Source organism: Thermobia domestica, chromosome 9 (assembly GCF_964235325.1).
Source record: "Thermobia domestica chromosome 9, izTheDome1.hap1.1, whole genome shotgun sequence".
NCBI classification, from domain to species: domain Eukaryota; kingdom Metazoa; phylum Arthropoda; class Insecta; order Zygentoma; family Lepismatidae; genus Thermobia; species Thermobia domestica.
The window spans coordinates 78,120,690-78,133,279 of record NC_137462.1 but is presented as its reverse complement, the minus strand read 5'-3'; the positions used below and the strand labels follow the sequence as shown (position 1 = coordinate 78,133,279).

The 12,590-nt window shown below is 35.7% G+C and overlaps 1 protein-coding gene across 3 annotated transcripts in view; it reads right to left on the bottom strand.

Moving 5' to 3' along the window:
* Positions 1–12,590, bottom strand: part of LOC145694772 (serine/threonine-protein kinase S6KL-like) — a 388,845-nt gene that overhangs the window by 168,957 nt on the left and 207,298 nt on the right. The window lies entirely within an intron of this gene.

Here is a 12,590-nt window from a genome sequence, read left to right as displayed (position 1 = left end):
TCTTATAGGCAGCCCTGCCAGACCCACAGAAGGCAAGTCGGTTAACCAATTAGTAGTAAAGGGGAAATAAAAGGAGGAAGTATGACGGTGATGTTTATATAATGACATGCAAACTGCACAATTTATTTTTATATTTAACAGAACAATGCACAGAAAATATAAAAATTGATCACTGTGTTTATCTTATATAATTTTGTTCTACACTATGGTGACAAATAGTTCGAAACAAGGTAGATGACAAAATAAATAAATAAAAAGAAGAAGAAGAAAGTTCTTTCTGTTCAACTGTATTAAGATCGTTTTACTTGTATGTTGGCTAGTCTGTTATGAAACTTAATATCTTGAATTCCCAAGTCGTATGTCAAAGTAATATTGTCAAACTAGTAATATACATAATTGTCAAACTAGTAAATTGAATAAGGTAACTCAAATGTGTAAGAACTTTTATAACTATGCGATCAGTTCGCACTGAAGATACCTATTATTATTTGGGAGTTCAAACAAAAAGCAAGTTCAAATAAAGCAAGAAGAAATTTAAAAAAAAAAGAAACAATCTGCAAACTAGTACAGTTTAACAATTCCCTAGGAATAAGCAAAATTATGCCATTATTCATGGCAGTGAGGACGAAGTAACCTCCGATTATTACCTACTCATGGAAGGTTATCAAAAATGGAAACATGGAATTTACTAAGAACTATTTGTTCAAAAAGTACATTTTGCAGTTCCGAATTCTTTCCAGACGAAGACTCAACTATGGAGTCTAAGAACACGTAAAAATATATGAAACGAGCCAAAAACATTTTTTTAAAGAAAACGGATATTTGCCCTGAAGACACTGGATGACTTTCTAAAAAAATTTTAAAAATCCCGTTAAAAATGAAACGTCTGGTCACTCTACTGCAAACATCTCTGTACACTTTTCTCCTATTTCGACCACTCCTCTTTGATTCAGCTTGTTTCTCTTTATCTTGGCTCGGAGTGTAAAGGCGTACTCCGATGTTACACATCGGCCAACCGGATATGACTGAATTATAAAATAATTAAAAATTAAAATTTTATTGCTAAAACTAAGGAAAAGGAAACTTATTTTGTAGCGGATAAAATTTTAACTGTAACGATCTGACTTTTTCCAAGAGCCTCCACAACCAATAATAAATATAAATGGTTATTCCCAGAAGAAATGGTCACAAAAATGCAAATCGCTATGAATCAAATAACACAAAAATAGAATTAAAGGTGTGGAGAAAAATAACTGAACTTACTATAACTCTTGCTTTTTCCCATCAAAGTAGTATAGCAGGCGTTTTCCGACGACATAACCTTGTAAATACGATTATATAAAGGAATAAAACACTTTCCATAACGTCACGCATTAGAAAATTTTCTAAAAATTTGATCCACTCATTCAATGTACAAGGAAGTTACAGTAATCCACAAAACCAAAAGTATAAATAAATTACCAGCAGACACTATATAAAAAATGGAAGTTCAATCTGGCAGTGAGAATATTTTCAACAGTTGAAATGACTATTTTGTTCATTGGTGACAGTTAACAACATAATGATTACTAGAAGGAAGCAAGGGATAATACATAATTTTCTCGAAGGATCATTCATTGCGCAGTTCACACATAAACATAACTTGTTTTCCTCCTTCTAGCGTCTATAATATAAATTATGGTAAACATAGGCCTATTCACTAAAAGAATTATTTGTATCTCTAGACAATAAATTCAGGATGGAAGAATGACAATTTTAAAATTGTAGTATCCGTCACAGTATGAAGCAAACTATTCTTACAATAGAAAATAACTATTGTAAGAATATATATATTTCACGAGTTTAAACTTCAATTCAGAAATAAAAGTAAACTTTTGTCTTGATATTTGCACAGTAAACATGGAAAATCACTGTGTAACAAAATACTAATTACAGCACTTAGGACTTTATAAAACAATCTTCACTAATCTGGTTTATACCATACAAAAATTAGACGAAATACTTTCATATTTTTCTATTCCATTATTTCTGATTTTCTTTTCACTTTTCGTTTTTATTTTCGGAGAAATAGAGTTGTGTAGTAGACGTTTCTGCGTCATATAATTCAACATGAAGCTATATATTCTAATTTCAACCACGCATTTAAATGATTTCTAATATTGTACTGCCCTGCCCTAATGTTTCTAATGAAGATGAAGATCCATCACCACACTCACGTTCAGAGTTTAGTTTTGTATGAAAGATATAGTGAAACGACTACTAACAGTGTCAGTTGAACAATACAGAAGAATTGGCTCAAGTTTTATTCTTGTACTTATGATACACTACTACAGGAATTCTATCAAATATATATATTATATTGATCTTTTTTATCATAACGAAGACAGAACAGGCAACATACTTTTGAATCAGTGAAGTATACTGCGATATTTCATTTATATCAATCAACAGTAAATAAAATACTGAAACCGCCTTGAAAAATTCACTCCAGAAATCAAACTGATGCAATGCTGAACTTTTTATACGGGCTCCATTATCTTTCACATATTCAGACGAACATTTATGCACTTCATTCTATCTGTTGATACCGTGTTTCAACTACTTCTTCGAACAACTTCACTTGCTTGTTATAGTTAAACTGAACACCGTAAGTTCTCATTGAGTTATGTGATGATGCTTATTAAACATTTTGACAAACACATAATAGCACTAACAACATATGAAACTGTTACATAAAGTAGATACTATTTTAGAAACCAAACCAAACGATGATTAATTATTACCTTTAATAATACAAGACTAATGACATTATCGTAAACAGAGTATTATTATTATTATTAATATGACAAGTTGCATATATATTTCACTGATGGTTGAACATCGATGCAATCTGCTGCTTAACACTTATATTTCTCATATGCAGTACATACGCAAACAAATAATCTATTCGAGCAGAAGAAAAATTATCAACTGCATCAGACTGGCAACGAATTATATACTTTTTAAGCCCTAAAAATTTCTATTTTCAGTTTTCTCTAAAACTATGCATTAGAATTTACCTTCAAGCATGTCAATCTTATTCAGCTTGATCTGATCTACCGATTGACATAACGTCTTATCTTTAGACAACATTATAAAAAAACAAAACTACAGCTTAAGATTTAATCACAATTCTTGGTTATATCTCGTTAACCATACTGTGTCGTCTTGTAGCGCCATAATGAAAAGTTTGGTGAGAGTGTACTTCAGTACAGTTTCATCTTAATAGATGGGATGGCTTACCTTACAAAATCGATTTTTAGGTTTACAAAAAGTTTGTTTTTGTCCATGTTTTCGAATACTACTATTAAAATTACTCATATCATTCTCTTTAACTCAGAGAGATCTGCCGACCAGAATATGTCTCATTTTATGGACAGTTTTTTCCACGTTAGACATTAATAATATTGAATAATTATAACTGGAATTCATGTTTATCTGAATGGCTTTGTTCTGGGTGTGCACTTTCGGGAGGGATGACGTCCCTCGGCGAGCACACTATCCGATGAAAGGGAAGGAAGAAAGGAAGCGACCTGGGACCGTTATGTGAGATACCATCCGGGCATTTGCCTGGTGTGAATGAGGAAAACCCAGGAAAACCTCACTCAAGATGTCTGGCTTGAAAAAGATGTTACTTTTTCGACTAAATGTCCCCACCGGGAATGGGTGGATTCCAGGTTTCAATCAACCCTCAATGTTTTCAGTGTTGAATAAGAATCGGGACGCAATTAATAAACCATCTGAATAAAGATAGTGATCCCTACTCCACACACAAAATCGGCGATAGGAGCCAATATACTGACCTCACATCACTCAGCTAAATATTGTCTAACATTCATAACACTTTGCGAGTTACAACACCTGGCACTTTTAGTGTTTTGTTAGACTTAAATTAGCAACAGAAACAAATATGCTCAAGCTTTTGAATCTGGTAATAATTTGATAATCATCTATGTGGAAAATGACTAGTCGCTGGCATAATTGAGGAGAGAACATGATGATTCATTGAGTATAACTTGTAGTCAATTTGAGTTACCTTACAACTAACATATAATAAATTTCAAGTCATCAGTGTAAAATCACGTGGTTAAACACGTATTGGAAACTCTTCTGGCGTCCATATTTATTAAAATTCTTTCATGAGGTTATTCAGAACATTTACAAAAAAAAAAAAAAAAAAAAATCTCTACAGCTGGAGAAAGTAAAAGGAAAGTATTGACATACAGCAAATAAAAACATTACAAATTGCTACGAAGTAAACACCATGTGACATTATTTTGATCAGCTATCTCTTGAGCATCGAGTGTGACTAAGAATGCTGATTAAATAAAAAATAGCATTTTTAAAAAAGGAAAGAAATAATAGTAATTAATTTTTTCCGCCATTTGCCCTTGACATTGGAATGAGATGCAAAGATAATGTGACTTAATGTTTAGCAACTAATGACAACAAATGCTTTCACTTTTATTTAAAAGGGACTGAATTATATTATAAAGCGCAACGAAGCATAGGTTCTCGTATTAATACTGTACTTAACACAGCAGTTAATTTCTTTGTATACGTAAGGATTTATTGTGATTATCATAATTTATTGGAGACAGATTAAATTAAATTATAAGAAAATAATTTCTTTGCCACTGAAGAATTTCTTTCAGTCAAACCAGTGATTATCGAGTGCCACTGATCATGTTGCACAGTAATTTTTAGAATGACTCAATACACTGAATAAATGATAACACATTTCCGAAATAAATGATAACACACTTCCGAAAAATTGAAAGAAAACTTTAAATCTTCTGAAATTCTGCGATAAATTATTCGGTTTCTCTACCTCAATTCAGACGTAGATATCTTCATCTCTTCCTTATACCAGCAATTTTATTCAATCTTATTAGTAACAATGAGAGTGAGTGACAGTTAAATCAAACCTTAACCTTTTGATATAGTCCATAAGGATACTGAAGCATAGGAAAAGAAGATGAAAGTGGCGGAGATGATAATGTTAAGATGGATGTGTGGTAATAGGAGGAAGGGTAGGATAAGGAACGATTATATACGTATGAGGCACTGTTAAGGTGGGATCTATGATTAAAATGTTCACGAATGGAAATCAGATGCTTTGAACATGTAGAAAGAAGAAATGACAACTATGTAGGTAAAGAGAATTGAAAAGATGAAAGTAACAGAAAGAACGGGAAGACCCAAAATGAGATGGAAGGACAAGATACGAGACGATTTGAAGGAGATGGGATAGAGGACGCTCAGGATAGAAGAGGCTGGAGGAAAAGAATTAAGGACGGGAACGTTGACCCCCATTAAACCTAGGAAAAGGTGGAGCCAAAGAAGAAAAAGAATATTTAGGCTAGTTTAAAGGAGCGTCAATTAGTAACAGAGAGCACTAAACTCTAGCCAAAACAAAATCCATGTTAATTAACTAAATTCAAGAGATAAAACTTCACCGGAAGAAAAATCTGAATCAAAAATCATAAGAGTATCCATATACATCAAGTAAAAGATTCCGGATCCTGTCACTAAAAGTTCCAATGTTGTTAAGCAATGGGGTCATACGTACTAGGAATGGTTGAAAACAGGTTTAAAAAACTGAATCTTGTATACATCCTTTAAGGAAACGACGCTGTTAATGACCATAAATAACGAAGTTATGGATTTGCAAATCGTGAATATAGATAATGACAATCTTTTCAAAAGCTAAATTAAAACATTTTCAAATACATCTAAGCAATCAATCAAGACCTAATAATATCGGGTGACATAGTGATGTTTGATTGGTAATATTGAAATGTGGATTTTACGTCTGATGGGAAACCACCCTCTGTAATGCAACCAATGAATGAACCATGCAAGCAATGTTAGTGTGTTGCTCGTTAGGGACATGTGAAAATACACCATGGAAAACACACAATTGTGTCGATTTTCTTTTATGAGTTCAAGTTGCAACATTCAGGACATCTAGCAGTGAAAAACATCAACAGTGCGATGAATGAATGCAATATAGGCCCATGATTTGTAAAATTTCATGCCGGTGACAACTGAAAACTGGGGCCCACGTTACAATAGCATATTCGACGAGCTCCTCAGAAAATTCATGGAAGCAAACCTACCTAGCAGACAGGTTAAGTATATACCATACCATTATCGTTATGCGTTCCCGCCCAATCAGTAAGGTGAAAAAGTTGCACCTATGAGTGTCACAGAAGTTTATCCAGACCAACAAGGATCACGATCTGGAGGGTGCAGTTCTCTGAATATACAGTATAACCGGGGTGATTTCCTACATCGGACTGCCACCTCTGACAGGAAATGGATCTGCTAGAATAATATATAGTAAATGATCAGGATAGTGGTTGGATGATGATCAACGTCCAGGATGGTTTCCATAAACAAATTCTTAACCCACAGAAGGTGTTGCTGGAAAAGTGGCTTATGCTGGGAATGATCCATCGTGCGACTTTTTTCGTCGAGGCGAAATCATTACTGTGGATCGTTAGTTCTAAACTCCATGAAATGCACCATAAACTTATTCGCAAGCATCCAGCTATGGACAAACATCGTATCCCCATGTTAAATGACAATGTGAGCCCACACGTCCCTCAAAGGACGGCGTGGACTTTCCGGAGTTGCAATATAAAATACTTCCTCATCTATTGTAGTCTTCTGATGTCTCTCCCACCAATTACCACTTCTGGTATTTCGATCACTTCTTGGCAGGGTCCTTTGTGACTAGTCGGTGTAAAATACGGTTGAATAATTTTTCGTATCGTTGACTACAGACTTCCTTCTTTATAAAATTCAATTGATGGTTGAGCGATGGCAAACGTGTATGATTGCAGTTGGACACAACTTTTACTAACCAGAGAGTACAGTTTTCACTTTTTTATCCTTTGGAAGTGAGAGGTCAACTCGATACTTCCATTATATCATCCCAATATATATATAATTTATGCACAATCATGATCACAAACGTCTTAAGTATTGCAGTGCAGCCAACTCGATAATAACTTTCTTTTCATATTGCACTGTCTTGTTATCATAGAACTATATTCAGAAAGCCTTCAAAATGGTGGAAAATATGACTTAAAAATGTATTGCAAAGTTTGTGAGGAACACAGGGAGATGGACTCCTCAAGCCTTTTCAAACAGACTGCATTCAAAGCTTACACCGTTTATTATTATTATTATTATTATTATTATTATTATTATTATTATTTTTAAAGAAGTGAATGTTGAGCCTGATGCAGTTTGCCCTCATAAATTTAAAACTATAATCATAATATTTCCATCAGGCAAGGTTTTGTTATAAGTCATTTTTTTTACCTCCTTATCCGCGAATGAACCATCGTTTCTTGAAACATGCATGTGTTTGGAGCGGTATACCTCAGCTGTTTATTAATGTAGAAGGATTATTTATATGTTAGATTATTGTGGAAGGATAAAGCTTTCTCTTGGTTTGTCCTCATAGATTTCAAAGGGAGGTGAGAAATCTTTGAATTTCGGTAAAATATTGTGGAAATTATATGGAACATTCAAATTGCGTGATCCCTTCCCCCTTGCCGCACTTTCACAACGGGAAACTATTAAGTTAGAGAGCAATGAGACACATGTCATATGCCATCAGTTTTACTGCTGATTCAGTGGCTACAGCACGTACGTGCGTTTGATGCACAGAATCTCTGGTTTAATTTCCAATGGGAGAGCACTGAATATATTAGAGTTGTTCGGGTCCACCTCTCACATAGCCTTGATGCTGAAAAAAAAAAGTACGCTAAATCTTAAATAAACAAACTACTGGTAGGCAGGTTAAAGATATCAAGAAATCCAGAAATTGCATTCTGTTGGTAGAAACAACTAACGAGAATCAAACTGAGAAGCTACTGAAATGTTGAGCACTCGAAAGCTCTGAGTCGCAGTAAAAACCGTCGTCTACTGAGAACTAGCTGCGAAGTAATTTCATTTTGAGATATCCTACACATGGCCGAAGAAGAAATAAATCCAAATTAGCTGAACAACCTGTAGTACAATTGCACTGAGAAAAATTCGTTGTGCAAATATACGGAATCCTTATATTTACTACGGAGCATACGTTATCCATATGCTACATACTTTTCCCGCTTAGATGTTACATTACGCCATTGCAGGATGTATAACATCTAGCAGTCTTCCGTATATTACATACTTATATACGTATGTTACATACGTCAGCTATATGTCAAATACGTCCATCTATATGTGAGATCTTGACTGCCTATATAGTTCTTTCGTTCGTACGGAAAGTACGTATAAAATATGCTTTTTCAGTTATATGTTTGCAATACGTTAAGAGGCCCCATGACGGCAAAAATAAAATACCGCTAATTTTACAGTAATTGTGAATTTTTAAATAGATAAAAGATAATCGAGAAGTGGAACAAGAGCTCCCTAGACAATATTATTTTACATGAGATACCGTTATCACGACTCACTTATCTGCTTTCGATTTCCAATCATTTAGAAAATCGGCATTTATTTTCGCGTTTCTAAATGGCTGCAAAAGAAAGGCTACTAGGTGACTCGTGATAACGGTACCTCATGCAAAATAATACAGTATAACCTCGTTAACACGAACTCGCTTAAGCCGAACACTCGGTTAGGACGAACAAAATTTCGGTCCCGGCATCGCTGTACGTTATCTTATAGGAAGTTTTATCGGTTAACACGAATTTCGGTTAGCACGAATTACGAACTAATTTTTAGTCCCTTGAGTCAGTAAAGGTTTTCATTTAACACGAACTTTCAATCCTTTGTTTTTTTTTCAGATCATTTTTTTTAAATTTCAGATTTCACTCCAGATCAGTTTTTGTCATACAGTATTTATACAGACGAAAATTGCCTTGTAAATAAGAGAAAAGTCAGAAACTAGTATCTTTCCTCTCTTATGAGGTGTTGATTCTGTCCTCCATCAAGCGCTGAACATGCAGGTGCTTGGCAGACGAGCTGACGACAGCTCGAGACACAACATCTTCTCTCCTCTCTAACTCCAAACTGGTGACAGCAATCATAAATACCTTTCCCTTACTAGCGGTACTCACCCTGCTAGCGGAATTATCAATTTTATAACTTGACCTGGATTTTCTGCACCGAGACCGAAACTAGTCTCGATCTCGATCTTAACTCGAATTTGAGACCGAGGAGTGGTTTTTGAAATCGAGACGAGACTGAAACTCTCAGTCTCGTCTCGATACAATTCTGTGGATGGTATCAAGACAGAGAATAGTCTTGGTCTCGTCTCGAATTTGGAACCGAGATGAAACCGAGACTACACATTCTCGTCTCGATACCATCTCTAGTGTTTTCTATGACATACATAATATACTGTAGTGGTATGTATAGTCTGTATACTGTAGTGCGTATGTATGGAGAAAATGTATTCGAATAATAAAATTTGGGTCCCCGGTTAACACGAATTCTTTTAACACGAACTCCTGATTTTTCAGTCCCTTGGAATTCGTGTTAACCGGGGTTTACTGTATTGTCTACGGCGCTATTGTTCCACATTTCGATTATCTATTTCAAGATATCACACAATTACTGTAAAAGTAGTAGTATTTTGATTTCGAAGTGATTAGACCTCTTAATGTTTTGAGGACAAAGATTTTATGGAAGAAAAATAAGAAATAAAAATGCCAATATGTTACAAGGTTTTGGTGCTTAAGTGTAATTATAAGAAGAAAAAATATTGAAACTGTGATTTAAATGAACTATTAATATGTTTTCCTTTCGAAAATGACTTGTCATAAGGGACAAAGGTGATATAGCCTAATGGGACTTTTAATTGCTATTTTAGCATCTAATTTCAAATTAATGACAAAAAAATGTAACAAAATGAGGAACCGGGAACAGGGGATCATCATTGGTCTTGGCAAACGGAGGGAACAGAAGCATCTACAGAAATTACATTAATCATGCATTTGAAAACAAACTTTGGACTGGGGTTCAGAGGTTCTCATATATTCATGTAAGTCTCATTCGTTGGCATACACTATGTGATCAAAAGTATCCGGACACTTGGCTGAAAATGACTTACAAGTTCGTGGCGCCCTTGATCGGTACTGCTGGAATTCAATATGGTGTTGGCTCACCCTTAGCCTTGATGACAGCTTCCACTCTCGCAGGCATACTTTCAATCAGGTGCTGGAAAGTTTCTTGGAGAATGGCAGCCCATTCTTCACGGAGTGCTGAACTGAGGAAGGGTATCGATGTAGGTCGTTGAGGCCTGGCACGAAGTCAGCGATGCAAAACATCCCAAAGGTGTTCTATAGGCCAGTCGAGATTCAAGTCAGGACTCTGTGCAGGCCAGTCCATTATAGGGATGTTATGGTCGTGTAACCACTCCGTCACAGGCCGTGCAGTATGAACAGGTGCTCGATCGTGTTGAAAGATGCAATCGCCATTCCCAAAATGCTCTGCAACAGTGGGAAGCAAGAAGGTGTTTAAAACATCAATGTATGTCTGCGTTGTGAGAGTGCTACGCAAATCAACAAGGGGTGCAAGCCCCTTCCAAGAAAAACACGACCACACCATAACACCACCACCTCCGAATTTTACTCTTGACACTACACATGCTGACAGATGACGTTCACCAGGCATTCGCCATATCCACATTCTGCCATCGGATCGCCACATTGTGTACCGTGATTCGTCGCTCCACACAACGTTTTTCCACTGTTCAATCGTCCAATGTTTACGCTCCTTTTACCAAGCGTGGCGTCGTTTGGCATTTACCTGCGTGATGTGTGGTTTATGAGCAGCCGGTCGACCCTGAAATCCAAGTTTTCTCACCTCACGCCTAAGTGCCATAGTACTTGGAGTGGATCCTGATGCAGTTTGGAATTCTTGTGTGATGGTCTGGATAGATGACAGTTACACTTTACGACCCTCTTCAACTGTCGGCGGTCTCTGTCAGTCAACAGACGAGGTCGGCCTATACGCTTTTGTGCTGTACGTGTCCCTTCACGTTTCCACTTCACTATCACATCAGACACAATACACCTAGGGATGTTTAGAAGTGTGGAAATCTCGCGTACCGACTTCTGACACAAGTGATACCCAACCACCTCACCACGTTCAAAGTCCATGAGTTCCGCGTAGCGCCCCATTCTGCTTTCTCACGATGTCTAATGACTACTGAGGTCGCTGATAATTAGTACCTGGCATTAAGTGGCAGCACAATGCACCTAACAAGAAAAATGTATGTTTTGGGGGGGTGTCCGGATAATTTTGATCATATAATGTATGTAAAATTTGGTTAAAAAACAGAGTCTGATTTTTTAGTTTTGGTTTCTTAGTGAGCATAGGTTTCTGGCAGCTCTGAAAAAATATACAAAGCATTATTTTTCGTCTTTTGTTAAAATTCTAATTTTCTTTTATTTTAATAAAATTGTACTACTAGCATTCAGAGGTGCAACGGTTCTTTTACTTAACTTCCAAAGAGAAGAGAATAGAACCTACCTCTTATGCTCAGGTGTTCAGTTCCGACAGGTTGGAATACTGTTTCCCATTAAAATAAATTTATTTGGAAACAACAACTACCGACACAATTACACTAAACTTACTTTTTTATTACCGTAATCATTAAGTCCAAAAACTGCCGAAATTACACATGTAACCTATGTTTTTACGTACGTCAAATACGTTTTTTTCTCAGTGTAGTTAGGATTAAAAGTAAGAAGTCAGGTGACATGTTTCCAACTCACCCCAGCTTGCCAACGTTTCCGGAATTTATGTAGGCTTATTATTATCGCTCCAAGGTTCGTCTATACATTCCTAGTCTGCCTTGTTGCTGTAAGTGTCAACTTTTCGGGCATTCCAGTACATCGTATAACAAGAAGACTACTATTTGCGCCATAGACGTCATAGTATGGACCCCTGCACAGCCATCAAGCTCTGTCGCGTTATTTGTAAGGTAACTAATCATCCTGCTTGGATTAAGGTCTGTGGATATTACATAATACAGAATTATATTGAACAATACCTTAGGTGGAGAAATTAACCAGTGTATATGTTGAGATTGTAAATTCCAAGCAACGAATCTCCTTGAAAGTGGTCTGGGGCTTCAAGTTTTGCCTATCCAAGATTCACCTAGATACGAAAACGTCAAACAAAATGCTGGCATAGAGTTACTGGTCTTATTAGGCAAAAGTTAATTTACAAAAAAAAAAAAAAAAAAAAAAAAAAAAAAAAAAAAACTTAATTTAACTAGTATACGTTGGTAATCCTGGATCTCATTAAAGAGATTTTATTGGATGGGACTTTTAAAATTGTCCCATCAGCTTTCGCAGTTACAATACATGACGAATATTTTATGAAAGTATTTTTCACTTCTTTACTGTGTTCTTCTTTGAGAGAAACAAGTACTATCATACAGATTCGCCGTAATTCTAATGTCATTAGGAAAGAATTGTAATGAAATCTGCAAAAGGTGACAATCAATTTCGCAAAATTCAGCTCTTAATTTTGTTTCAAAAATTTTCCAAATGCAAACATTTAAGGATGTT